Genomic DNA, 26,402 nt, shown 5'->3' on the forward strand with positions numbered 1-26,402 from the left:
ACCCATGCTGCAGTTCAGTGACACAATCTTGGCTCACTGCGACCTCTGCCTCTTGGGTTCAAGTGATTCTCTTACCTCAGCCTCCCAAGTAGCTGGGACTACAGGTATGCACCACCACGCCTGGCTGATTTTTGTATTTTTTTCAGTAGAGACAGGGTTTCACCATATGGCCAGGCTGGTCTCGAACACCTGACCTCGTGATCTGCTTGCCTTAGCCTCCCACAGCACTGGGATTACAGGCATGAGCCACTGTGCCCAGCCAACTATGCCTATTATAAAATTGAATACAGCACATTATTGTCTTTAAAGAGATTAAATAAGGCAGATAAGTCATGTACACATTTAATGAGTGGCAAGTTCATAGAGTGGAAACCACCAAAGTGCTATGGAATAAAGTATTGTCTAGTTGCAGGTGGGCAGGAGAGGCTCCATGGAGGTGGTGACAAATAAGAGAAGCCAGAAAGATGGAAGTATATTGGGGTGGTGACATAGTGAGTGGAGATGGGGAGGGCATTCCAAGCAAAGAGAGAAACATGAGCAAAGGGAATGGTGATTGTTGAGGAAGAAAAGAGAAACATGATTGACATTGTCTTCAGGAAAATCAGCCATGCAGTCATATTTGCAATGAATTTTGGCAAAGGGAGCCCAGGAGCACCCCATTAGACTTCTGGTATTATTTGGGTTAGAGGCAAGGAAGGGTTAAATGAAACAGAAGCATGGGAATCAATGTTGGGGGAAAAAAGGAAAAGAGTAGAATATGACTTTGAGGGTAGAATGCAGACTCTCAAGCCTGGATCCCAAGATAGCATACCATTGTGAGCAATGGGATATTCAGAGGACAGGCACAGCGATTAGGAGCTGGAAGTGAGAGAAGATCCATGGTTTCATTGTAGTTGTTTACTTTGAGTTCTGCTTGGACATCTACTATAGATGTTCCAGTGACTACTGCGTCACTAGAAAAAAAAAGACAACTGTAGAAGGAAGAATGGTGAACGTTTATGAGAGATTAGTAAAAACAGGAGACTTTAGAGAGATTACATGGGGCAGTGATGGGAGCAGTGGGCAAACAGGAAAGGCCTTGTTGAGAGAGCTAAGAGAATATTTCAAAGAACTGCTAGTGGTCAACAAGATTAAATACTAGAAAATTCAGAAACCCTGCTAACTAGAAAACAATGAGGTAATTGGTAACCTCTGTGAGATTCAGCAGATTTTAATTAGATACAGAGTGACCATCACATGGAAATAAAATGGTGATTGAAGAATCTTTTTGATGAACAGAATATAAATAATTATGGTAATGATCATTTACAGAGTATCTACTAGGGACCCAGGCACTCTATGTAAATTATCTCATTTAATTCAAATACAAGCAGTTGAAACTATGCTTCTATTTAGATGAAGAATTTAAGATCAAATACTTATGCAAAACCACCAAAGGTTTAGCACCTAGCATTGTGCAAAATAATCTTCTGAGATGAAGGGCCTGTTCTGTATCTGTCTGGTCCAATGCAGTAGCCCCTGGACACATGTGGCTATTAAGTGCTTGAAATGTGGCTAAGGTGACCAAGGAAATGAATTTTTAATGTTATTTAATTTCAACCTGTTCAAGCTTGAATAGCTACAGGTAGCTATTAACTACCATATTAGAAAGTGCAGGGCCTGGTTCAGAGTAGGGGTGAAATAAGTATTTGTTGAGTAAGTTCACTGAAACCCAGAGCTGGCTCTACATCACACTGGCTTCAAAGTCTGTGTTCTTTCAACTGCATGGGGCAGCTGTTCACCAGTTTCACACAACTCTTTGGTGCTCATTTAAAATTCTAAATACTCCTCTCAAGAACTGCCTTTTCCTCATCTAGTCCACAAAATCTACCTATTATTTTTTGTCTTTGCTCAAGTCAAACTGGGCAGATTTTTCTCCCCAGGAAAAAATATCTGGGGACACAGTTCACGAGGATAATCACAGGTGTGGTAGCCACTAGGTAGGTGATGAGGAAGTGGGATGAGAGTCTTCTTCCTTTAATGAGGCAGGTTCCATGGGAACTGATTTGGTGCAGTTGCTGACTGTGATGATCTGATGAGGATTCTGACTTTTAGGGACTACTGCCTGTACGTCCATGACAATCTATCTGCAATTGCATAAAGCATTGCAACTGAGCTTCTGAGACAGAGCAATAGGGTCATAACAGAGAGAAAGAACATCAAGGTCAGAAATCTAGAGTGGGAAAGACTCTAGAAGGGGTCAGGCAGGGAGACAGTGCCGACCAGGACACGTGTTATACAGCAGCAGGGTTCTTGCCTCAGGATGAGGGATACACATTTGCTGAAGAGACACCTGGTTTCCAATCTGGTTCCTTGCCAGAATTTAGGAACCAAAAGCCAAAGCCAGTTTCATCAGATGGAACAACAGCAGGTGGAGGGCTGGGTCTAATTGAGAGTGAGTAAGCTTAGTTAGCAGCACTGTGGACTAGCAAATTGGGGATCTGAAAAAAGAAAGAGCTAAAAATTACTTGGGGAAGAAAGACGAAAGGTTGAAGCAGATCTAGATGCATTATATCCCAGTCATCGCTGTGCCCTGATTGTGGCTGCTTCAGTAACTAAGGTCAGGAAAGGATAAACGGAGGCTAAGATTGGGGATTTGGGATGGGGAGAAAGAAAAGGAAGGCACAGAGGGCGCTGCATTACTTTCCCCACTCCTGGCTTTCAGAAGGTAAAAACCTTTTTTTTTTTTTCTTTTCTTTTTGAAAATTAGTCTTTTTCTGTGTAGATTAAGACTGATGCATCTTTTTTTTTTTTTTTTCACCTCTTGATTATAGAACTGCGGTTCCCTGAGCACTGGACATAGCTTTTTACCTAACATCTCTGAGACACCTTAATGAACACATTCTGATTCTGCATCCCACAGGTTTCTCAACTTCTCCTCTTTCGCTTTTAATGACTTTCCAGCTCACTGGCCCTCAGTGTGCATCAGGATCACCTGGAGGACGGGTTAAACCAGAGCTTGCTGGGTTCCACCCCGAGAATTTCTGATTCCGTGGGTATGTGCTGGGACTTGAGAATTTGCATTTCTGATACGTCCATAGGTGACATTCATGCTGCTGGTTGGGGCACTACACTTGGGGAACCTGTAGATTAAAAACCTGTTGGATTGATGCTAGACAGACTGCTTCAAATATCGAAATGTGTTTGTCAACGAGAAGAGAGATTTTACTCATGTTTATTCTCATTGGATACAAATAGAATTAATGAGTGAAGGGTAAAGGAAAATCTTAATGGCACAAGGTGAAGAACCTAGGTCAAAGAGAGGAAGAATTGACATGGGATGTGCTAGTGATGTGCGTGGGCTTTGGGGACAGTTGAAATATCTACCTGCTAAGCACACTATAGCAGGTGTTAGCATGGGTATGCAGTTGGAAGATTTGATCTTTACGTTTACTCCCAACTCTGAGAGTCAATGATTTTGTTTTTCCCAAGTTCAGTATTTTTATTCAAAGTATCCTGGGCTGTCTTCTGTTTACAGAATCCCCCCCACATCAAAATAACAACCAAAAAAGGTGTAAAGATGTGTTTCTCTTCATACTTCCACTCCTCTGCCACTGCTGTCGGTAACAAGCGTTGGTGTCTGAGCACTCTTCCTACCAAATTCAACATTTATGACCCTCTCCGGGGAGGCATGCAGCAGCTGTGTGATAACCTTATCAGACGTTAAAGACACTTCATGTAATGAAAAATCCTGTATTTAAATATAGTCACATCTCCTGTCTCCAGCTAAGCTGGACACTGCGTAACCACTTTGGGGAAGGAAGTATTTTCAGCGTAATGCCCTGTAAAGATTTGTAAATGTGTCACCTGCCTACATGGACAGCGAAGAGCAAGCAGGTGGTCCACAATTTGTAAATGTAAGTGCAGACATTCTCTCCCATATCAAGCTGTAACCCTGGATGAACTGAAAATGAGATTGGGAGGGAAAGCTAATCAGGCCATCCTCTCTCTTGTATTCAGCATTAAGCACTGATGAAGCCTTTGCAGGGAGAGTTAAAGACGAATATATGGCACAGGGAAACAAAACATGCGCAGACGTTTTCCCCCGGTGAATGTTACACCTGTCTGAAATCAGGGAGCACTGCTCTTGAGTGGTTGAAAGTTCTCTTTTCCAAATGTAAAGACTCTGAATTTTGAACCTTTCAGCACTCCCTTATCTTTGGTAATAACTCCAGCTAGAAAGTGTAAATGAGTCTGACGCCTTTGAGAACATCTGAATGGTCTTGATGGAAGCATTGATGGGGGATCTAAGGTATTAATGTTCCCTTGCAAGGTGATATAAATGGGTTTGAATTACTGTCTGAGATGGACACCCGAAGCTTTACACCCTCAGTTTCCTTTTTAGCTTCCCAAAGTTGTTCCATGCATAGGACTTAGCAAACTCAGAAAAAAAACAGCAAGCATAGCATCCTCTTAAACTGCTCCATTTTACTTCCCTCTCTCTGGAGCGATACATGTAACTATAAGGAAAGGATTCTATCCCCCTTCAGGAAACCCTGCATCCCAATCTTTCGAACTTTTGTTTTCATTTGAAAAACATTTCTAAAAAGGTTACTTATTGCTAATTCAGCATAATTATTTGTGCTCATATGGGGCTGAACACATTGGCAAGCGTAAAGACGCGAGAGGCCTCCGTGCCAGAAGGGCACACTGTGGTGTCAGGCTTCGCAGCCGTCCTGCTGGAGGGCTCACTTTTCCCCTTGCATTGCAGCCTGTCAAGGTCCTGCTGTACGTGACTGTACAAAGCTCACACCACAGGCGGCTCATCACATGAATCTGAAACCTCTCCAACTCTGCCATAGCCTCTTCAAAAAAGTGACTCCCTGATCAGGCACAGGAACTCCATAGCCTTACTAAATTGTTATAAAAGGCTGCGCACGGTGGCTCACGCCTCTAATCCCAGGCGGGCGGATCACCTGAGGTCAGGAGTTCGAGACCAGCCTGATCAACGTGGAGAAACCCCCGTCTCTACTAAAAATTCAAAATTAGTTTGTACAGGTGGTGCTGCCTGTAATCCCAGCTACTCAGGAGGTTGAGGCAGGAGAATCGCTTGAACCCAGGAGGTGGAGGTTGCGGTGAGCCAGGTTTGTGCCACTGCACTCCAGCCTGGGCTACAAGTGTGAAACTCCGTATCTAAATAAATAAATAAAAATTTAAAAAAAGAGAGAGAGAGAAAGAAATTGTTATAAAAATATTTTACAATAACTGAAAGTGGAATTGGAATGGTTCCAGCACAAAGAAATGCTAAATGCCGATTACCCTGATGTGATTACTACACAGTATGGCTGTATCAGAACCTCACGTTCATCCCATAAATATTCATACCTACTATATAAGCACACAATTAAAAAAATTTAAAAATGAGAGAAAATGCAAAAAAAACGCCAAAAAACTTCTAAACACTTTCAATTTCGTTTCTTCCCTTGCTGTGAATAGTAACTAATTGTTAATATCCACATTTAGAATAGCACTACTGTTTATGGTATAGCCTGGTTAATTTTTGCAATAATGCATAATATAAAACTCAGGTACAGAAAACATAGGTGGAGCATGATGTCATGGATACAGCACCTAGTTTTTTAGAATTTCTATGTAGGAAAACCAATGACACAAACACATCTATATCAAACTCATAGGAAATAAACTCTAAGTGTCAAAGCAGAGCACAAACGAAGAGGAAATGCCCTGTTCAGATCCAAAAGTTTCCCAATTTTATCTTTCTTTCCTTTCTTTTTGTTTTGAGACAGAGTCTTACTCTGTAACGCAGGCGAGAGTGCAGCAGTGCTATCTCGGCTCACTGCAACCTCCCAAGTAGCTGGGAGGGACTACAGGCATGCACCACCATATGTGGCTAGTGTTTATATTTTTGTAGAGATAAGGTTTTGCCATGTTGACCAGGCTCGTCTCGAACTCCTGAGCTCAAAGCCATCTGCCTACCTCGTCCTCCCAAAATGCTGGGATTATAGGCGTGAGCCACTGTGCCTGGCCTAGTTTCCTAATGTTTTGAGAAAGGGGTGCCTTAGGGGGATTTCATAGTGTCAAGTCTCACAGTATGAAGCCAGGAAGCAGAGGCCAACAAGTGATCTGAAGGTCAGCCCTGCAGCTTGTGAATTCTAAGCTTTGTACAAACGCACTTATGTCTCATGTTCAACCATAAATGGAATCTTTGTCATGAAAAAGATTCTTTATATCAACATATGTCATCACAAAAGAGCTTCTTTCTTTGATAACATACAAGTGAACGTTTTTGAATTTTGATTTTCCGTTCATTATATGGTGAAGTCAACTGAAATCAGAGAGTTGAAGTAGTTTGTGGAAGGCCTCACTGGTGGTGAAAACTAAAAGCAGGACTCACATCCAAGGCTTCTCATGAACCCCTTTCTTCTCCTCTATTCTTTGTTTTCCTTCGTCTATTTTCATTCTTCTTATGTAGTCGTTTAATAACACTTCTCTCCTTCGGTCTATAAAACATACTGCCTATAATGCATTTTTTTAAATTCAAGATTTTGTGTCTAATCATGCAGAGCTGTACTTACACATTAGGAAGGATTAGGATATTGGGTGATGCTGTGAATTGCCCTCTTTTTAAATAAAACAGATACAGAAAAAATACTGATAAATACATAGCACATATGAATGTGTTGGTTACTTTCAGCTCCATTTTGTCATTCTTTTGCCTTCACACTACGTGGTTTACTAAGTAAAACAGAGACTGAGTTGCCAGATTGAGGTAAGAGTATAATAACACAATGTTAAGGACACCAGTTTGTAAAATCCACTCTTTATTGATGTGACCTCAGATGATGATATAATCTCTTTATCCCTCAGTTACCTCATCTATGGAATGTAGATAATGACAGTGTCTACCATGCAACGCTATTGTGAGGATCGTAGGAAATCATTCATGTAAGGCACTTGGCACAGCGCCTCGCATGTAGCACACAAGCCATAAATATGAGCCATGTCATTACATGTTGATATCATTTTTTCAGTAAAAAAATATAAGAGCCCTTAAAACAGGATAGAGGGAAAGTGTAATGAATTCAGAATGGAACAATGCCCAATTATATGATTGTGTTCTGAAGGAGTTTGTGTTCATTTCCTGCAGAGGATAATCCGTATGTGAAATGTTCTGCTTACTGAAGGGAGAGGGGGCTTAGAAGAACATAATTAAACTAAAAGATCCATTTAAGAGAGCTGCTTCCAAAGAAAATGTGCCGCTGCTTTGCCTTAGCCGCTGATGTGTGGACGTGGCTCTGACTTGGGGATGTGGGTCAGGAAGGCGTTCTCTGGAGCTGCAGGGAGGGACACCTCAGCTCTGAATATCCTGTTCTGGAGCCGAGGAGAAGGGCTGGCTCCCCAGGGTCAGGTTAACGTGCTGGACACAGTCCACCTCCAGACAGGTGGAAAGGAAACCTGGTGGACCCTCAGACTCTGGCTATTTTCCTTGTGGGTTAGCGAAGTCAGAGTCTGTCTTTGATAACACACAGGAGAAAGTCTTTTGAATTTAGGGAATCAAACTGCTGCAGCTGTTATGAGGCAACAATTTGAAAAGCTTTTGTAGACTGTCTGCTGAAAGACAGCGCTGTACCTTTTCATACGTGCCTTTCACACTGCGTGACATTTCACTGCTTTCTTTTATTTTATCCTTCCAGCACATGCTACAGTAAAATTATGAGTATAGCAGTCCGCTGTCTGGCGAGACTCTCATTCTCCCCGAAACGAAGCTGGGGCTGGGCTTTGTGGTTCACGGGTCTGCTTCCCTGCATCTGCGCGACTCCGTGCTGTCTCTTCGGCTTTTTAATCAAATCTTGAAAGAGAACCTTCAACATTAATTTCTGTGGCTCGTAAGGCCTCCATGCACCATCCTGGGCTTCAGTTTAATTCAGTTTCTCAAAATTCAGTCTGTGTTTATTGTTCACATCTAACGTGTTTTTCCAGGCTGGGGGTTGCCTTGTCCTCTGTTTTATTGTGGTGATTACTGCCTGTTTGTTTTGGGCTCATTCCTCCGGTTTTTTAATCCTTTCTGGGAATGCCATTGTTTATTAATACCTCTTTTAAGACACAGCAGAAAAAGGAAGAATACAGGCAAAGAGGTTTCTCCAAATTCAAATATAAACAGCTGAGTTTAATGGAGTCCCTGGTCAATTAGGACAATGTTTTTAGATCCTAATTTCCAACTTGAGACAACATTAATAATGTGTGTGTCTATTGTAGGATTACAATGTAACTACTCAATTTTTAAGTCGTTACATTTAAGGTGAAAAGTTCAAAGGTTTTTTTTTGGGGGGGTGGAAGGATTTGATATAGTCATGGTTTTATTTGTATATTCTTGCTGGGACTTTGTGTGATTTTAGCTAATCCATATAAAAACCTGTTTCTCTGGGCTGAGAAAACAATCTAAATTTACCTGATGTCTATGTAGTTATATTGCAGCAGCAGCCTTCAAGTACAGTTTTCATTAGAAATAGTCTGTTGTTATCTAGCATGTTTCCTATTAATTGAAGATAAAAAACAAGATCAATAGCTACAGTAAAAACATACATTTTTAGCCTGTCTCCCTTTCTATTTCTGGAAGTAGTAGTTTTTAGAAGTAGTCTTGAGAATGCTGTTTGAAATTTCTGCTGAATACCCTATGTTTGTCACAGATTAATAAGATATTTCCTCTTAGAAAAGCTACCACACAAACCCTTATGGAACATGGATATCCCCAGTGTGCTAAGGAAGACAGGTGCTTTTCTTGGGTGCTTTATGTAACTGACTGGTTCTTCCTTTGCAAATGCATCTACTTTACATTAGGTTAAAGAGAACACTATAAAGACCAGCCTGGCCAACATGGTGAAACCCTGTCTCTACTAAAAATACAAAAATTAGCCAGGCGTGGTAGTGCGTGCTTGTAGTCCCGGTTACTCCAGGGGCTGAGACAGGAGAATTGCTTGAACCTGGGAGGTGGAGGTTGCTGTGAGCTGAGATTGCGTCACTGGACTCCCGCCTGGGCGACATGGCAAGACTTCATCTCAAAAACAAACAAACAAACAAACATCATGAGTTTGATTTAGTATCACAATATGATGCATAATTCAATTTCATAAGCATTTCTGGAATCTCTACTGGAAAAAGGGCACTCTTTTAGCTGTGACATGCAAGATGCACGCTCTTCCCTCAGGTTGCCAAAAAGGTAGTAAGGAGATGAAGTAAATAAAGAGTAATTCTAAAACCGATCTGTGAGTGGTCAGTTACTGAGCATTTCAGAAGGAGAAATCACATTGTTTGGAAGGATAAAGAAACTGTAGGATAAATCGATGTTATTTGAAGTAGTCTTTCATAAAATGATCACAAACACCTAGATTCAGTCATTCCCAAGCAAATAAGACTCACTGATACATAACTACTAGGAATGTATGTGTGTATATATATCTTTGTGTGTGTATATATATTAATATATATGTGTGTGTCTGTGTGTATATGTGCATATATACATATACACATATCCGTGCATATTTATATGTGTCTATATGTGTATGTATGTATTATATGTGTATATATACATATACACATCTGTGTATATTTATATGTATATATACACATATACACACACGCACAAATTCCTATATATGTACCACTAGTCCATATAAGATATATGCCAGAGGCGAGTATTCATAATGATTTATATAGAATCACATCTGTGAAACATGTGGAAACAGCTTAACTTTATACTAAAAAAAAAATCACACTTGAGTTGTCTACAGGGTAACTTGGAATAACTAATATCCCAGCCCTCTCCCCTCCCTTGGTTGTCGATGCCTACAAGATTTGACCAATGTGTTGCATCTCAGTGAAGTTATCATGACCAAACAGACATCAAGTTAGTAATAAAGATTCCCTACACATTTATAGATTTCCTTTTTATAGCATTATATTTAAACAAATAGAATGAATTGATGAAGAAAACATTGTTCATTTTCTGATGGTAACACTATAGTGTTTCATCATGATTTTCATGGAATTTATAAAATAACAATTTTCCTCATATCCTAAACAACCATTATTGAAAGAGTGGGAAATGATAAAATGAGAAATATTTTGTGGCCCTCTCAGAAATAACTACCTTGGCAATAGTCCACTAAACCTACATCATTCAATACAGTAGCCATCGGTCTGTTTGGTCCCTTTAATTTCATTCTAAATTAATTAAAATTAAATAAAATTTTGTCAGTTGCACTAACCATAAGTGATTCCACACTGGACAGTGCAGTTAGAGAACATTTCTATAGTTACAGAAAGTCCTATTGGATGGCATTGCACTTCAGTTCATTTGGGAGAAGAGCCATCGTTTTTCACTGTTAAGGAGGTTAAACACATGCTTTTTGAATAGTTTAGGTGAACCAGAGTGTGGTTTGGCTGTGTGTCCCCAGCCAAATCTCACATCAAATTGTAATCCCCACATGTCAAGGGAGGGACCTGATGGGAGGTGATTGGATTCCGCCGGTGGTTTGCCCCATGCTCTTCTTGTGATAGTAAATGAGTTCTCATGAGATCTGAGGGTTGAAAAGTGTAGCACTTTCTCTCGCTCTCTCTCCTGATGCCACCTGAAGAAGGTGCCTTGCATCCCGTTTGCCTTCTGCCATGATTTTCTGAGTTTTCTGAGGCCTCCCCACCCATGCATAATTGTGAGTCAATTAAACCTCTTTTCTTCATAAATTAGCCAGTCTCAGGTATTTCTTTATAGCAGTATGAAAATGAACTAATACAAGCCCTAATCCAGAACATCTGGTCTCTTGGGGATTCTTTATGGGGTTTGGAAACCCCTTTCTTTGGTTAAATGTAACCACTAAGCTATGATGACAATCAGCTAAGATATGATAACCACTAAGATATGAAGATAATGACAATAGGACTTGTGGTGATGAAATATGAATTTCTTAGCAAGAATGAGCCAATCTGGTGGTGGTTTCTTGTTATCTAATGGGCAATTGTTGCCAGCTCTTTAAATCAGGGAGTAGGTACTGAGAGGTTTAGTATGTCTGCAATGTAGATACCGGTGCTTCTTTTTTCTTTTCTTTTCTCCTTTCTCTTCTTTTCTCTTTTTTTCTCTTTTCTTTCATTGTATTTTCTTTTAAGAGACTGAGTCTCACTTTTTTGCCCGGGCTGGATGCAGTGGCACCATCATAGCTCACTGGAACCTTGAACTTCCAGGCTCAGGCAGTTCTCCCACCTCATCCTCCCCAGTAGCTGGGAATAGAGTTGCATACTGCTACTCCTGGCTCAAGTGCATAAACTTATGTTGAGCTCTTTCCAATTAAATCTGAGGTTTGGCTAAAACTTTTAGAAATATTCTATATTTGAGACTGAGAGCTATGGAATAGAGCGTAAATGTGGGAAAATGTGCCATGGTATATTGCCAACAACTGTTTGAGGTTGTCACCTTAGCGTTGTAATTATTTGTTGTAATTATATCAAATTGTATGGGAAAAGGTTTGTTGAATATTTAGTCTAGGCTTCCTAAAAAGTGAGATAAATTGCTTAGAAAAGTTTCTAAAACCCATATGCATGTTGAGACTATTGATACAACTCTGTTGCTGACTGATGGAAATAAATTACACAAGATACTGATTGATAAACAGAATTTTAAAAAGGATTTTACTTTAAAGGTGGCATCTTGTCGGCAGCTACATTGATAGGTTGCAATCTAGACTATCTCCTTTCCAGAACTAGTTTCCTTGTGAAGCACATTTGTGGTCAGATAGATGGTTGGTTAGCATGCAATGAGTTGAAAGCTTTTAGATGAGTTTGATCTGGAGGCCTGACAGAGGGTGTCATGAATATCCATGTTCTCACTGCAGAGCACACCTTGCCTGGTAACCAGAAAGTCAGCTCAGCTCCTCAGACCGTGCTGACACGCATGAACAAATGCCCATGCCCCGTCTCCTCTTCTGCCATAGAAAATTTAACTATACCAACCTGGTTTTTGTTATAATACACACAAGTATATTTTTTCATGAAATTGAGTTGACCTGTGAATCTAGATATAAGTGACACTGAGCCCTTGGAAGCGATATTTATGGACTCTGCACTACTTTTTTTTTGACGTTTTATAATGCAAATATGTACTCTCTTAACACAACTGAAACAAATACTCTCAAGTATGACATCACTTTTTAAATGTTTGTTTATTTTTCACTTTAGAATACCATTGCTGTTGTTGTTGTTGTTGTGGTTATTTGGTATTAGTATGACACTTATTTTATGTTGTCCCCAAAGCTCTGCTCTGTATTTCTGGTAAACATAAATGGAAAAATGAGCTAGTTATTGATAAACACATTTTACTTAGAAAACTTGTCTAAAATGAAAAACAAGGGAGAGCATCAGGAAGAATAGCTAATGGATGTTGAGCTTAGTACCTAGGTGATGGGATGATCTGTGCAGCAAACCACCATGGCATACATTTACCTGTGTAACAATTCTGCACATCCTGCACATGTACCCCAGAACTTAAAAGTTGAAGGAAAAAAAAAAGAAAAACAGGAGAAAAGGTATAAAGTAGTTGGTTGGTGTTAAAATGGAAAAAAAAAAAAAACAGGAGAAAAGGTATAGTTGGTTGGTGTTAAAATGGTTACGTCAAATTGGTGGTTGAAATTCTTTCAACAATAGCGTATTTGTAAACTCTGTCTACAGTGATATCCATGATTCCTTCTGTGATTTTCAAAAATGGTGAGAACTTTCTTTAAACCACAGTGAGACTTTACCTATGTCTCTCTTAAAATAATTACAGCTTGTCTGTTATCAATATTATTTATATACTAGTCCTACCCTAGATATTTAAGATCCTTGAAGGCAGAGACTGTGACCTAGCTATCCCCTTCCCTTTAGCAGCTTATGTGGCACCTGCGACACCTACATTCATGACTGCATTTGTTAGGAATCGAGATCATTTCAGGAGATCCAGAAGAGGTAAGGCATCAGTAACTGAGGGAGCATTCATAAGTAGAATTATGGCTGAAAGAAAGTTGGTGACTTAAAGGGACAGTTGTAGTTTCTAAATAAGGATCATTCTTCTTCCCTTGTAAGAGTTTCCTGATTTCAGACATAATGGAGAAAAAATGTGAGCAATAGATTTTTACCTGAGAGTTGACTCTTCCCTAGAAGCAAATTTTATGATGATTTTCAAAGGTCCCTGCTTTTACCTTGATAGAAAAAATTATATGAGCGTTTTCTAGATAGAAAATTGACTGTATTTATTCTTTCTTTGGTGCTATCCAGAAAACACATACACCTAGTCATGCAGACAATTGGGGTGGGGCGGGGGGTGGGGTGGATTATAATTATTTATATGAGAAAAGCATGCATTTTAAAAACCAGAGACCACTGTGTGTCTTTTTGATCTGGAAGTCCCAAAGATGAAAAATTAGAGTAAACAGAAAATATAGAGTATCAGTACGTTATTATTTGCAAGCAAAAGACATTGGCTAATTGTGTGGCTAATTTAAGCAGAAACAGTGAAATGCGTTTAAGGCTCTTGGGTAGCTAATAGAAAGTCTCAGACAGCTAGCTAACCCGGCGTGAAGGCTACATAGCTGTGACCAATGAAGTCTACCCCCAAATATCTAGCCAGATAGGAGACTACCATCTCCACGTCGGGGACAGTTGATATCCTGACACTGCACATAGTGACCACAACTGCTCTGTGCATTCCTGCCCGCTTGGCTCAATAATTGCCTATTTAAGGTAGGGAGTCGGTGCTTGTGGTTGGCAGAGACTAAGTCACATGCCTGTGCCCTAGCTGTGGGATGGGATGGAAAAGGAAGTATCTAGAATTTCCATTTCAGTTCCGAGGGTTGGGGTCTGCTAGAGGCAGGAGACATTATCAACATGCAAAGGGATTCCAAAGTGAGGTGGCCAAAAACAAATTTAATAGTCCTATTACACATAAAATCTAGTTAAATCCCTTTACCACTTCCAATGGATGCATCGCTTTTATGACTCAAGAAAGAAATTCAAGCCTTCCAGATTGCTGGATTTATTTCAGCCTACCTGGAGGGTCTAGTGACATATATCATAAGAATGCCCTTGATCTAAAAACTGGCGGGCATAACCCTCTCCCCATATGTTTTCAACAATTAAGCAGTTGTATTCTACTATGAATGAAGTTAGAATTATTAAGACAAAATGTTTTCTTACTGGTATTTTAAGTTAGAAAGCAGGATGTTTACAGTGGAAAAATTGAATCAGTCTAGCCAATCATTGAGCCAGTCTGTGTATATCCATTCATTCTAGTACAGCCTACTTTATGAGAGTAGGGATTTGGCTTACAATCTATTTTAAAAATCCAATCTTTTACTTTTCTGGGTAGCAATGCTTTATTCAAGACTGATCCTGCTTTTAAGTTACCAAATGAAATAGACTGCTTTTAATGCCAAATTTAAATTTGCATTGAGAACAGTTCTAGGGGGTGAAGAACAGGCAGATTAGACATGAAGAAATAAATACGATAATAAAATCTATTTTAGAATAAAACTCACCTTCTTAAAAAGAATGCATGTGAGAAATCTTAATGTACTATGATGTCTTATTAGCTTAGTGAAGTAACTGCTGATAGAATCTGTCTTGCGGAGCTGCGTGTCCACGTATTCTACATAATATGTATTCCTAAGAAACAGAAGTAGAAGATAAAAGATGAAATTCATAGTGTCCAGAAGGGAGCAGAGTTCTGACTGCATTTTTGACTAATAATTGACTTTCCCCTTTGTGTGGGGAGTTGCAGAAAAGCATTTTTGACATTTGATTGCCACCAAAGATTGACTCCTATTGTTTCAGAATACTGCAGCCATCCAGCTTTGCCTTTCCCTGCAGTTTAGCAGGATGCAGAACATGTGTACTTAAGCTGAATTGTGTGCCTTTTATCCAGATGTCTAGGTTATAGTCATTGGTGTTACTAGAGATAAAACCGATTCTTTACTGAGTTCAGCTTTTGACAGGTCCTTCAGTGTTTTAAAACACTGCACCACTAAGCAGAGCATCTCTCTCTCCCTCTCTCTCTGTCTTAAATATCTGCAGTATGTATTAGCTGGAAAAATACTAGTTAACTCCTCTCTTATGCCTATAAATGTATGACAAAATATAAGCTGTCAATGGAAAAAAATAATAAAAGCAAAGCCTCCCAAGTTTGCACACTTTGTTCACTAAAGCACCTGTTTATTTTTTCTATGCTGAAAGGCATAACTGTTTTTGTTTTGTCCTCAGCAGAGGTTGGTAGCTAATTCACCCTGTTTTTTATGTTATAATCCTGGCTTTGGAACAGATCGTAGGGATAATTTTATTACTTTCTCACTGTGCTTCTTTCTAAGCCAGTATTTTGTTTATGTCTAATAATAATCTTGTGATCAATGACAAATGTGTATTGTTTTCTACCTATGCATCACTGTGTAAGCATGGTACAACTTGGACTATTATACACACACACACACACACATACACACACACACACACATATATATAAAATCTTTAGACTTAGCATATGAACCTCGTTGCATTAGACTATATAATTTGCCAATATTTAAAAAGCAAGTGCATACATCTGCGTGCACGCTGTCTCACAGGTACTTTGCTGGTACGAACTGCAGTAAGTGATTTTCATTTATTTCAACTCAGGTTTCTTTTGAAAACTCTCAGTAATGACTGCATCCTGTGCTGGGAGTTCATTGTGGCAAAGCACATCTGCACTACACACTTCTGAGGGAGGTCGCACAGGTGGAAGTTAACAGTATCAATTTCTTCGTTGGACAAAGCTGGATTTGGGTCTTGTCCCCACCAATTTACAGTGTCTTGAGATTACATCTGTGTGTCTTGGGAAGTCCCTCTGTACTTAAGAATACCTCTATTTTCTTGTATATCAAAGGGAGTAATATGTGTACTTTTTAATATGCCTTGATATAAAGTTGAAATGAGAGAATGTATTTAAAGTCTGGCACATTGTGTGGACAAGGAGGCCCAGAATTTGGAAGAACATATTTCCATAAGTTATATAGGCCAGGCATGAGGCTAATAATAGAAAGACTGATTGAAATTCTGTTTGCATAATAGTTAGACAAACAGGTAATGAAGAAAACAGAAAAAGGAGCATTCTTTTCCCTTTCGCACACTCTCTCCCAGTGTAACCTGTGGAATAATGAGCTAGAGAAATTGAGACTCAGGGCGTCTCAATTCTAAGGTAAAGTTTAGAAGTAAAAATACGATGAATATATAATACTCTACACACTGAAAGGTAGGGTTCCCTGTCCTCTTATTTTACCTGAGAATGACTGTAGCCATGCAGATAGTTCCAAAGGCTGCAGATTATAGGATTCTTTTTGGGATAAACCCAATAATCCCCTCAAAAAATAATGACACTGGAGTGTTAGAATCCACAATGTATAAAACTGGCTCAAAATAAACACTATTGCATTATGAGGTACCAATATCAACTGCCAGGAAGCTGTGGGAACTTTGGGAAATTAAGTACACAATAGCTGAAAAAAATTAACAGAAAAATGATGTTAATCTAAATTTGAGGAAATTTTTCTAAAATATAATGAATTCAAAGAGATAGACATTGGTACCGAAAAGATTGGTGAATGAGAGAAAATAATCGGGAAGTCTTAGATCTAATGATTTGGAATTCAAAAAGAAAGAACAAAAGAAAACAAATAGAATATTATAAAAGAAATAAATAATTCAATAATACATTTCAGTATTAGAAAACACGAATCTTTGAATGAAAAGGACCATGAAGCAAGCAGAACAATGAATAGAGGGTAGTGGGGAACTTGCACAAATGTATATTAAATAAAATTTTACATGACAAAACATAACATCAAGGACCAAAAATTTCTTTAAAAAGCTGTGTGCAAATTAATCAGATCGGTTTACATGCATTGAGAACAGCACTGGACTCCAGAAGACAGAGAGCAGTGCGTTTTTAATTTCCAAAGGTGGGAAAATGAACATGTTTCCTGGCATTCGATAGATAGCCAGACTATTAATAAGAGTAAGAGGAAAAAAAGAACCAAGACATTTTGGCCATGTAAAATATCAAATAAATGTTTACCTCCATTTCAATGTTTGTTATGAAGCTCCAGATGCTATGTGATACCAAAATTATGGCGTAAACCATGAAAGAAAAAGCAAGAGATGTAGGGCACAGGGGATTTCACAGAGAGGGCAGGAAAGAGGTTCCCTATGCTGCAGGTTTAGTAAAGTTCCAGACTGAAGGACTTCGGGGGAAAAAGAAAAGAAAAGCAGATATTCAGATGCGTTTGAAAATAAATGGATTAGAATTGATAGGGCTTTTACAGATTTGAGATAACGTCACTGTGCCTGTTTAAAAATTAAGCAAATGCACTTTGGGAGGCCGAGATGGGCGGATCATGAGGTCAGGAGTTCGAGATCCGTCTGGCCGACATAGTGAAACCCCGTATCTACTAAAAATACAATAAATTAGCCAGATATGGTGATGTGCACCTGTAATCCTATAATCCCAGCTACTGGGGAGGCTGAGGCAGGAGAATCACGTGAACCTGGGAGGCGGAGGTCATGCCATTGCACTCCAGCTGGGTGACAGTGTGAGACTTTGTCAAAAACAAAAAAATTAAGCAAATGAAGAAATACAAGACATTTGTCAAATCTAAGAAAAACAAAATTTGTTCAAGGAAGAAACATTATTTGGATTCAGCGGGGAAAATATTAAATAGTTAGAAAAATATATGAGCTAATTATTAATTTAAGATATTGGTATAAAGTATTTATTTAGAGGAAGATAATAAATGGGTAAGTAGGTGAATAAGAAGAGTGACAGGGCTGAATATCCACCCATACACCATAATAGGAAACTAGTAGAACATTTCTGAGGCAGAAACACCATTTGATCCAGCAATCCTATTACTGGGTATATACCAAAAGGAATATAAATCATTCTATTATAAAGATACATGCACGCATATGTTCACTGCAGCACTATTCACAATAGCAAAGACATGAAACCAACCTAAATGCCCGTCAATGGCAGACTGGATAAAGAAAAGGTGGTACCTATACACCCTGGGATACTATACAGCCATAGAAAGGAAGGAGATCGTGTCCTTTGCAGGGACATGGATGGGGCTGGATGATATTATCCTTAGCAAACTAACAGAGGCACAGAAAATCAAATACTGCATGTTCTCACTTGTAAGTGGGAGCTGAATGATGAGAACACAGGGACACATTGGGGGAACAACACACAGTGGGGCCTGTTGGATTGTGGGGAAGGAAGGAGGGAGAGCATCAGGAAGAACAGCTAATGAATGCTGGGCTTAATACCTATGTGATGGGATGATCTGCACAGCAAACACCATGGCACACGTTTTCCTATGTAACCTGCACATCCTGACATGTACCACTGAACTTGAAGTTGGAGACCAAAAAAAAAAAAAAAAAATCGTAAAAGTATAAAACTTCTTAAAAAATAAAATAACGAGTAGAAAATTTCTAAAACATAGAATTCACGAATTATATAAGAGCTCTTTTTATATGTAAATATAAATGTAAATACAAGAGAAACAACTAAAATAGGTTGCTTCTGAGAAATGTGACTGGTTATTCGGAAGAGGTGTATGGGGGCATTTTCATAAAACGCTTTATAATAGAAGTTGATATTTTAAACTTTCCATTGCTTGTGTTAATTACAGTAATTGCTACTCAGAACATTTTTTTACAGAGTGAAACCAAAAGTCCTGAAAGTTTAATAAATTTGCTAATGTCACTCAAATAATAAGTGAAAGGACCATAATTTGCATCAGATCTCTCTGACACCAAAGTTCTATACTCTCAGCATTACACAGAATTGTCAACCATTCCACATATGTATAGCTACGTTTACTCTTTCTCTGTTTCAGTACATAATGTAGCATTATTTGCTTTCAAAGATACATTTGACCATTTAAATTTGTCAATGCATTTATTATGCTTTGTAGCCAGTTGTGATTTTAATGTATTTTCTCCAGATGGCTGTGTAATTTCAGAAGCCCTCCCGTTCCAACCAATGATGAGCGCATTAAAGTGAGCTCACTTTAAAGCCTATTTTATTTTTTGCTTTCTTAAAGTAAATGTTATTGTGTATATTTGAGGTTTACAAAATAATGTTATGTGATAAATATATATAATTAAATGGTTACTATAGTGAAGCAAATTGATAGAGCTATCATCTCACATAGTTACTTTTTTATGAGAAGACAGCTAAAATCTACTTACTTAACAAAAATACCAAATGCAATGCAGTTTGATTAACTGTAGTCCTCATGTTGTACTCTAGATCTCTAGATTTGTTTACTTTGGTGTCAGATAGATCTGATGCAAATTATGGTCCTTTCACTTATTATTTGAGTGACATTAGCAAATTTATTAAACTTTCAGGACTTTTGGTTTCACTCTGTAAAAAAAATGTTCTGAGTAGCAATTACTGTAATTAACACAAGCAATGGAAAGTTTAAAATATCAACTTCTATTTTAAAGCATTTTATGAAAATGCCCCCATACACCTCTTCTGAATAACCAGTCACATTTCTCAGAAGCAACCTGTTTTAGTTGTTTCTCTTGTATTTAAATTTATATTTACATATAAAAAAGAGCTCTTATATAATTCGTGAATTCTATGTTTTAGAAATTTTCTACTCGTTATTTTATTTTTTAAGAAGTTTTATACTTTTATGTTTTTTTTTTTTTTTTTTTTGGTCTCCAACTTCAAGTTCAGTGGTATGTGTCAGGATGTGTAGGTTACATAGGTAAACGTACCTATCTGCTACTTTGTGTTTTTTCACCCACATCTATCTCCAGATTTCCTCCCCCTGCCCCCACCCCAGTATGTATCTGCTAGTTTGTATCTTTTGACCCACATCTGTCTTATTTCCTCCTCCCGCCCTCATACCTGGTAACCACAATTTATTCTCTATTTCTGTATATTTAACTTTTCTTTTAATAATTCCAAATTGAAGTGAGATTATGCAATATTTTCTTTGGCTGTCTACTTAGCATAATATCTTCTAGGTCCAGGCATGTGTGGCAAATGGCAGGATCTCATTTTTAAAAGATGAATAGTATTTCATTATATTGTTTATACCACATTCGCTTTATCTGTTTGTCTTTCAATGGATCCTGATGTTGTTTCCATATTTTGGCTCTTGGGAATAATGCTGCAATGCACATGGGAGTGCAAGATGTCTTTATGAGTTGGTCATTTCATCTCCTTTGGGTATGCACCCCAAAGAAGGATTGCTGAGTCATATGGTAGCTCTATTTTTTCTTTTATTTAGGAAGCTCTATACTGTTTTTCACAATGGCTGTATCAACCTACATTCCCTTTAACAGTGTCCTAGGGTTCTCTTTTCTCCACACACTTGCCAACTTTTATTATCACTTGTCTTTTTGATAACAGCCATTCAAATGGGCTTGGCATGATATAGGAGTTTTAATTTGTATTTCCCTTGATTAGTGATGTTAAACAACTTTTCATATATCTGTTGGACATTTTTATGTCTTCTTTGGAAAAATACCCATTCAGATCATTTGCCCATGTTTAAATTGGGTTTTTTTGTTTTTCTGCTTTTGAGTTATAAGAGTTCTTTATAAATTTTGCATATTAACCCCTTATCAGATACAGGGTTTGCAAACATTTTTCCCAGTTTGTAGGTTGACTTTTCATTTTGTAGATTATTTTCTCTGCTTCACAGGAGCTTTTTAGTTTGCTATAGTCCTATTCATGTATTTTTGCTTTTGTGGACTGAACTTTCAGTGTAATTTCTTAGAAATCATTGCCAAGGCCAATGTCAAGGAGCTTTTCCTCTTATGTGTTCTTGGAGTTTTATGGTCATACATCTAGGTCCTTTATTCATTTAGAGTTGATTTTTGTGTATGGTAGTCTGATAGGGACTGCATTAAATCTATATGTTACTTTGTGTAGTATGGACATTTTAACCATATTAATTCTTTTGATCCATGAACATGGGATATCTTCCTATTTCTTTGCATCTTTACTTTTTTCGTTAACATTTTATAGTTTTCAGTATGCAAATCTTTTACCTACTTGAGTAAATTTATTCAAAATTAATATTTTTTTTTTGCTTTGATGCTATTATAAATGAGATTATTTCTTTTTCAGTTAGGCTGTGGTGTGTGGAAATGCTACTGATTTTTTATGCTGATTTTTTATCCTGAACCTTCACTGAATTCATTTATTACTTCTAACAGTTTTGTGTGTGTGTGTGTGTGTGTGTGTAATATTTGGAGTTTTCTACATATGGAATTATCTCATCTGTAAATACAGATAATTTTACTTGTTCCTTTCTGATTTGTATGCCTTTTATTTCTTTTTCTTGTCTGATTGCTTTTGCTAGTATTTCCGGGACTATGTTGAATAGTAATGAGTGCCAGTTTCAATTGGACATAAAAACAAATGAAGATTTTCTGAATATTTCTTCCCCTTTTTTCTGTCCCTCATACCCCTCATACCCTGCATACTGGGACAATATATTTTTGAACTGTCTGTGGGGGTTCTTACTTAGCATAAATGTTGCTGGACAGAGAAAGTCCTTTTGGTTGCATGTTTTAGAAAGGATGTCTATGAATACATTTTTCAAGGTAATTCAGAATAATTGAGTTTTATATCATGGAATACCCATTGTCTATTTAAGACTTGGTCCTTTGTAATATTATTTTTCTTTTCTCTACTTCTCGCTATCAAAACAGAGCCCAATTCTCAGTAATGTATCTTTCCAAGTAGTGTCTCTCCTTTTTTTTTTTTTTTTTTTTGAGACGGAGTCTCACTCTGTCGCCCAGGCTGGAGTGCAGTGACCGGATCTCAGCTCACTGCAAGCTCCGCCTCCCGGGTTTACGCCATTCTCCTGCCTCAGCCTCCCGAGTAGCTGGGACTACAGGCACCCACCACCTCGCCCGGCTAGTTTTTTGTATTTTTTAGTAGAGACGGGGTTTCACCATGTTAGCCAGGATGGTCTCGATCTCCTGACCTTGTGATCCGCCTGTCTCGGCCTCCCAAAGTGCTGGCTCCTTTTTATATTGAGCTTAATGACATATTTATTTGAGAAGGATTCAATAAATATTGGGTTAGGAGGACAAAAATTAGTGTTAACCCCAAACCAAAAAGTTCACGTTAACATTACTTTCATAAAATATTAACCATAATTCTTGACTTTCTAATTTGATTGACAATGCATTTTCTCTGCAAATGCTAAGGAATGGATATTTGTTGTGATACAAGCTCAGCTATGAATGGCAGACTTACAATGACAGGCTCGAGTAAGATAGGATTATTTATTTTTTCCTCCCACTTGTAAAAATTCAAGTGGTTAAGGCAACTGCACTTCATGAAGTCATCAGGATCCCAGACTTCTTGAGTCTTATGGCTCTGATATTCCTAATGCTCATGATCCTAGATGTCTGTCACCACGCTATCAGCATTATGTCTGACAGAAAGAAAAAGGAGAGGCACACTGCCCTCTTTGAAGGCAAGACCTAGAAGTGAATACAGTTTGGCTCATATCTCATTAGAGTCAGGGCCACACTTAGCTATAAAGTGATCAGGAAAATGTAGTCTTATTCTGCATACTGTTGTGCCCATCTGAAAATTCCAATCACTATGAACAATTTGGAGTCAATTTGTAGTCTTGATCTCAGAGAATTATATTTTATATTCAAAAATGTTTTGGGGAACACTTTAGTTATGAAACAAATAAGTAATCAGTAAAGAGCATATACTAGAAATATATATTCTATGTACATGTAAATCTATATATAATGCAATGGTTTATTTGCAGTATAGGAGTAGATGGGAGACAGCTATAGTTAAAGGACAAAGCTTCTATAAACAGAAAAGTGACACTAGTTAGCACTATCGTGAACAGTTTGAGGAATTTCCCTGGCTGAACCAGAAGCACCAGAATAAAGCTTAGATTAGAATTGCTGTTGGATGTCTAAATTGGCACAATTACTTTCAGAATAATTAGCAGTACCTCCTGAATTTAGATAGCATATATCCATTTGACCAACAATTTGGACATACTGGCACATTTGAGAACTACATATGCCCAAAGATATTGACAATATTACCTTTATTTAGTAACAAAAAAATGGGAAACAACTTAAATTTCTATCACCAGGAGACTGGTTAAACAAATTAAGATAAATTGATAGAAAGGGGTAGCAAGTAATTGCTATCAGTGAAAAGAATGATCATGGTCTTTATCAACAGGCGTGAAGAGATTTCCAAAAGAAATTTAAAAAAGCAAGAATAAAATATATAGCAGTGTGTATGGTGTTGCTACCATTTGTATAAAAATGGGAATGTACATAATTCAGTTGCATGTGTATTACACACTGGAAACTACAAAAGTAGGTGCAGGGGGATTAGAGGTGAAAAGAACTTCCCCCATATGTACTTTAGTTTGAGATTTTAAATTTGTTGCTGTGTTAAAGATAGTTTAGAGAGAAGTTGGCTGTTTGCTAAACAAAGGTTGTAATGGTTTAAGTACAAAGCGTTAGTCAGAGTCAAGAATAAAATGCAAAGGAAAACAGTTTTTTAATTTATGTGCTTCTTCAGTGATAGTGATTTTGATTCTTTTGACTTTCATAGTTGTATATAGACATTGTGGGAAAAACGAATTTTTTTCTTCTTTCTTTATAAGCATTTTGGTAGAGAGCTTACTTGATAAATAAAAGGTATTTCAAACCAATAAAATATTCAGGACCAAATGAAAGGTACAACTTTTAATTATAAAATTTTATATATGCCTAAAAAATAAAAATGCTTAATATAGGAAACTAATTATAAGTGAAAAACACAGTTGAATATTGTACAATACAAATAAAGTTTTAGAACATTAAGGTTTAACATTCAAAATAAAATTATTGTGATAAGATGACAAATTAATGTTTTTGGCTAATTCTAACAGAATTGATTTTTTTTCACTTAAATTAGATACTTTGTGAATTAGAATCTTCATGTGAGGTATTCTTCACAATCCAATGCTATTAAGAATCTTTTAGCAAAGTCATATAAAACATACAGAACTCTTTTATAAATATGCGTCCTGTGGAATAGCCATTCTTCTGAGGTGTTAGATACTTAGAAATGAGGCATTAGGTTATTTTATTTCCTGTTTCAGTTTCCACAGCCTTGATATGTGGCCTTAGGCAGTCACTTCTGTGTAATCATTATTTAGACTTTCTCTAAAACTCCCCCAAATTATCTTAACATACCAAATTCTTTCTTTTTCATGCCTTATAATTGATCATTGAACACAATAGCTACCTGACCATATGAATAAAAGAAAATAAAAAAGAAAGCAGGTTATAGAGGAGGAACATTCTAAGCAATTATACATATTCTAATTCTAATAATATATTCTAATAATTCTAACGAATTATACATATAAGGATGTATGTGAATGTAAAAGTACACATGTAGTGTAGGGTACAGGCAAGGATGCAATCTGCAAAATACAAAACCCAGGCCAGAAAAGTAAAAATCAGGCAAGATATGCAAATGTTTCTAAATTGAAACACCATCTAAATTAGAAAACTCAAATAATAGCTGCTATTTATTGAGGATTTTGTATACCAAACACTACTGGTTCTTTCACATATGCACTACCTAATTTAAATCCCCAATATTTTTGTAAAACATTATTAATTCTGATATTTTGTGTTATATACACACATGTATATAAGAGAAATAAACACGTGCTCACACACACACACACACACACACACACACACAGGCACACATTCAACTTGGAGATGTGAAGTGCTTCACCCACATACCCCTAATTGTAGGCAGTGGAGTTGGTGTTTAAGACTGAGAAAAAAAAAAAAGAAGAAATTTATCAATGAGCAAACATAACTCATATTTTCCATTATTAAGTTGTACTAATTCATTGAACAAAATTTATTGAACAAGGCAGTGTGCTGAAAACTGCATCTTATTTATGCTTTTGATAAAGGTGTGTTTAATTGTATAAGCCTTGTAACAAGAGTATGTCAGAGGAGCACTGATATAATAAAGGAAGGATACATGCTGTAATAGAAAGAGTACTCATCTAGAACTAAGGAGAATGATATTATTTGCTCATTCTCTCTACCTCTGTTATTTTTATTCTCCAAAAGCCCCAGTTAAAATTTCTGTATTTAAATTAAGAGCTCATTTTGGGCTTTGAACAAGCACAAGAAATAAATTAGGCAGGTGTCTAAGTAGGAAGGAATAAGCAAAATTATTTGGGTATAAAACCATGAATCTGCCTTTAAAGTGATATATTATTAACCTGTTGAGAAAAATACATGAAAAGGGAGTCGCTGAATGTTTTCTTGTGTCACAGTGACCATAACCTTATGGTCGACTTATGTTTGTTTTAATGCATATCAGTTTCTACAAAGATAAATTTATGTTATAAAAATTATCCTACTTTACACATCTAATGTAATGATCACTGTCTCTCAACTGTCTGGAGCACTAGTTTTTCACTGACTTTAAGACATAGGATAGGTGCTTTTCCTATTTTATTTCCTTCTATTTTAAATGTAGTTATCGGTTCTATATCATATGTGAGAAAACTGAGGCTTGGAGGGTAAGGAGCTTCCTCAACGTTCAAATTAGTTGAGGAGAAGAACCTATAACCAGAACTGACATCAGGCCAGGCATGGTGGCTCACGCCTATCATCCCAGTGTGTTGGGAGGCCAAGATGGACGGATCACTTGAGGCCAGAGGTTTGAGACCAGCCTGGTCAACGTGGTGAAACCATGTCTCTACTAAAAATACAAAAATTAACCGCGCATGGTGAAGCATGCCTGTCATCTCAGCTACTCAGAAGGCAGAGGCAGGAGAGTTGCTTGAACCTGGAAGGCAGAGGTTACAGTGAGCCAAGACTGTGCTACTGCATTCTAGCCTGGGCAACACAGCAAGACTCTGTCCAAAAAAAAAAAAGAAAAGAAAAGAAAAAAAAAGAACTGACTTCAAAATAATGTCATAGATACAGAGAAACTGCAGAGGAAGGAAGGAGGGAAAATAAATCTATTTTCTAAGTGAAGTTTGATATATGCAGTATTAGTATTTTTTGCTTAAGAAATTGGCACATATACACTATGGAATACTATGCAGCCATCAAAAAGGATGAGTTTGCGTCCTTTGTAGGGACATGGATGCAGCTGGAAACCATCATTCTTAGCAAACTATCACAAGAAGAGAAAACCAAACACCGCATGTTCTCACTCATAGGTGGGAACTGAACAATGAGATCACTTGGACTCGGGAAGGGGAACATCACACACTGGGGCCTATCAGGGGGAG

The 26,402-nt window shown here is 37.6% G+C and overlaps 1 protein-coding gene across 1 annotated transcript in view; it reads left to right on the top strand.

The window, feature by feature from the left end:
• The window catches only part of FAM155A (family with sequence similarity 155 member A), a 703,478-nt gene that overhangs the window by 148,710 nt on the left and 528,366 nt on the right, over window positions 1-26,402 (top strand). The gene's annotated exons all lie outside the window — the stretch shown is intronic.

This window comes from Trachypithecus francoisi, unplaced genomic scaffold, assembly GCF_009764315.1.
Source record: "Trachypithecus francoisi isolate TF-2019V2 unplaced genomic scaffold, Tfra_2.0 Lachesis_group18, whole genome shotgun sequence".
NCBI lineage: Eukaryota > Metazoa > Chordata > Mammalia > Primates > Cercopithecidae > Trachypithecus > Trachypithecus francoisi.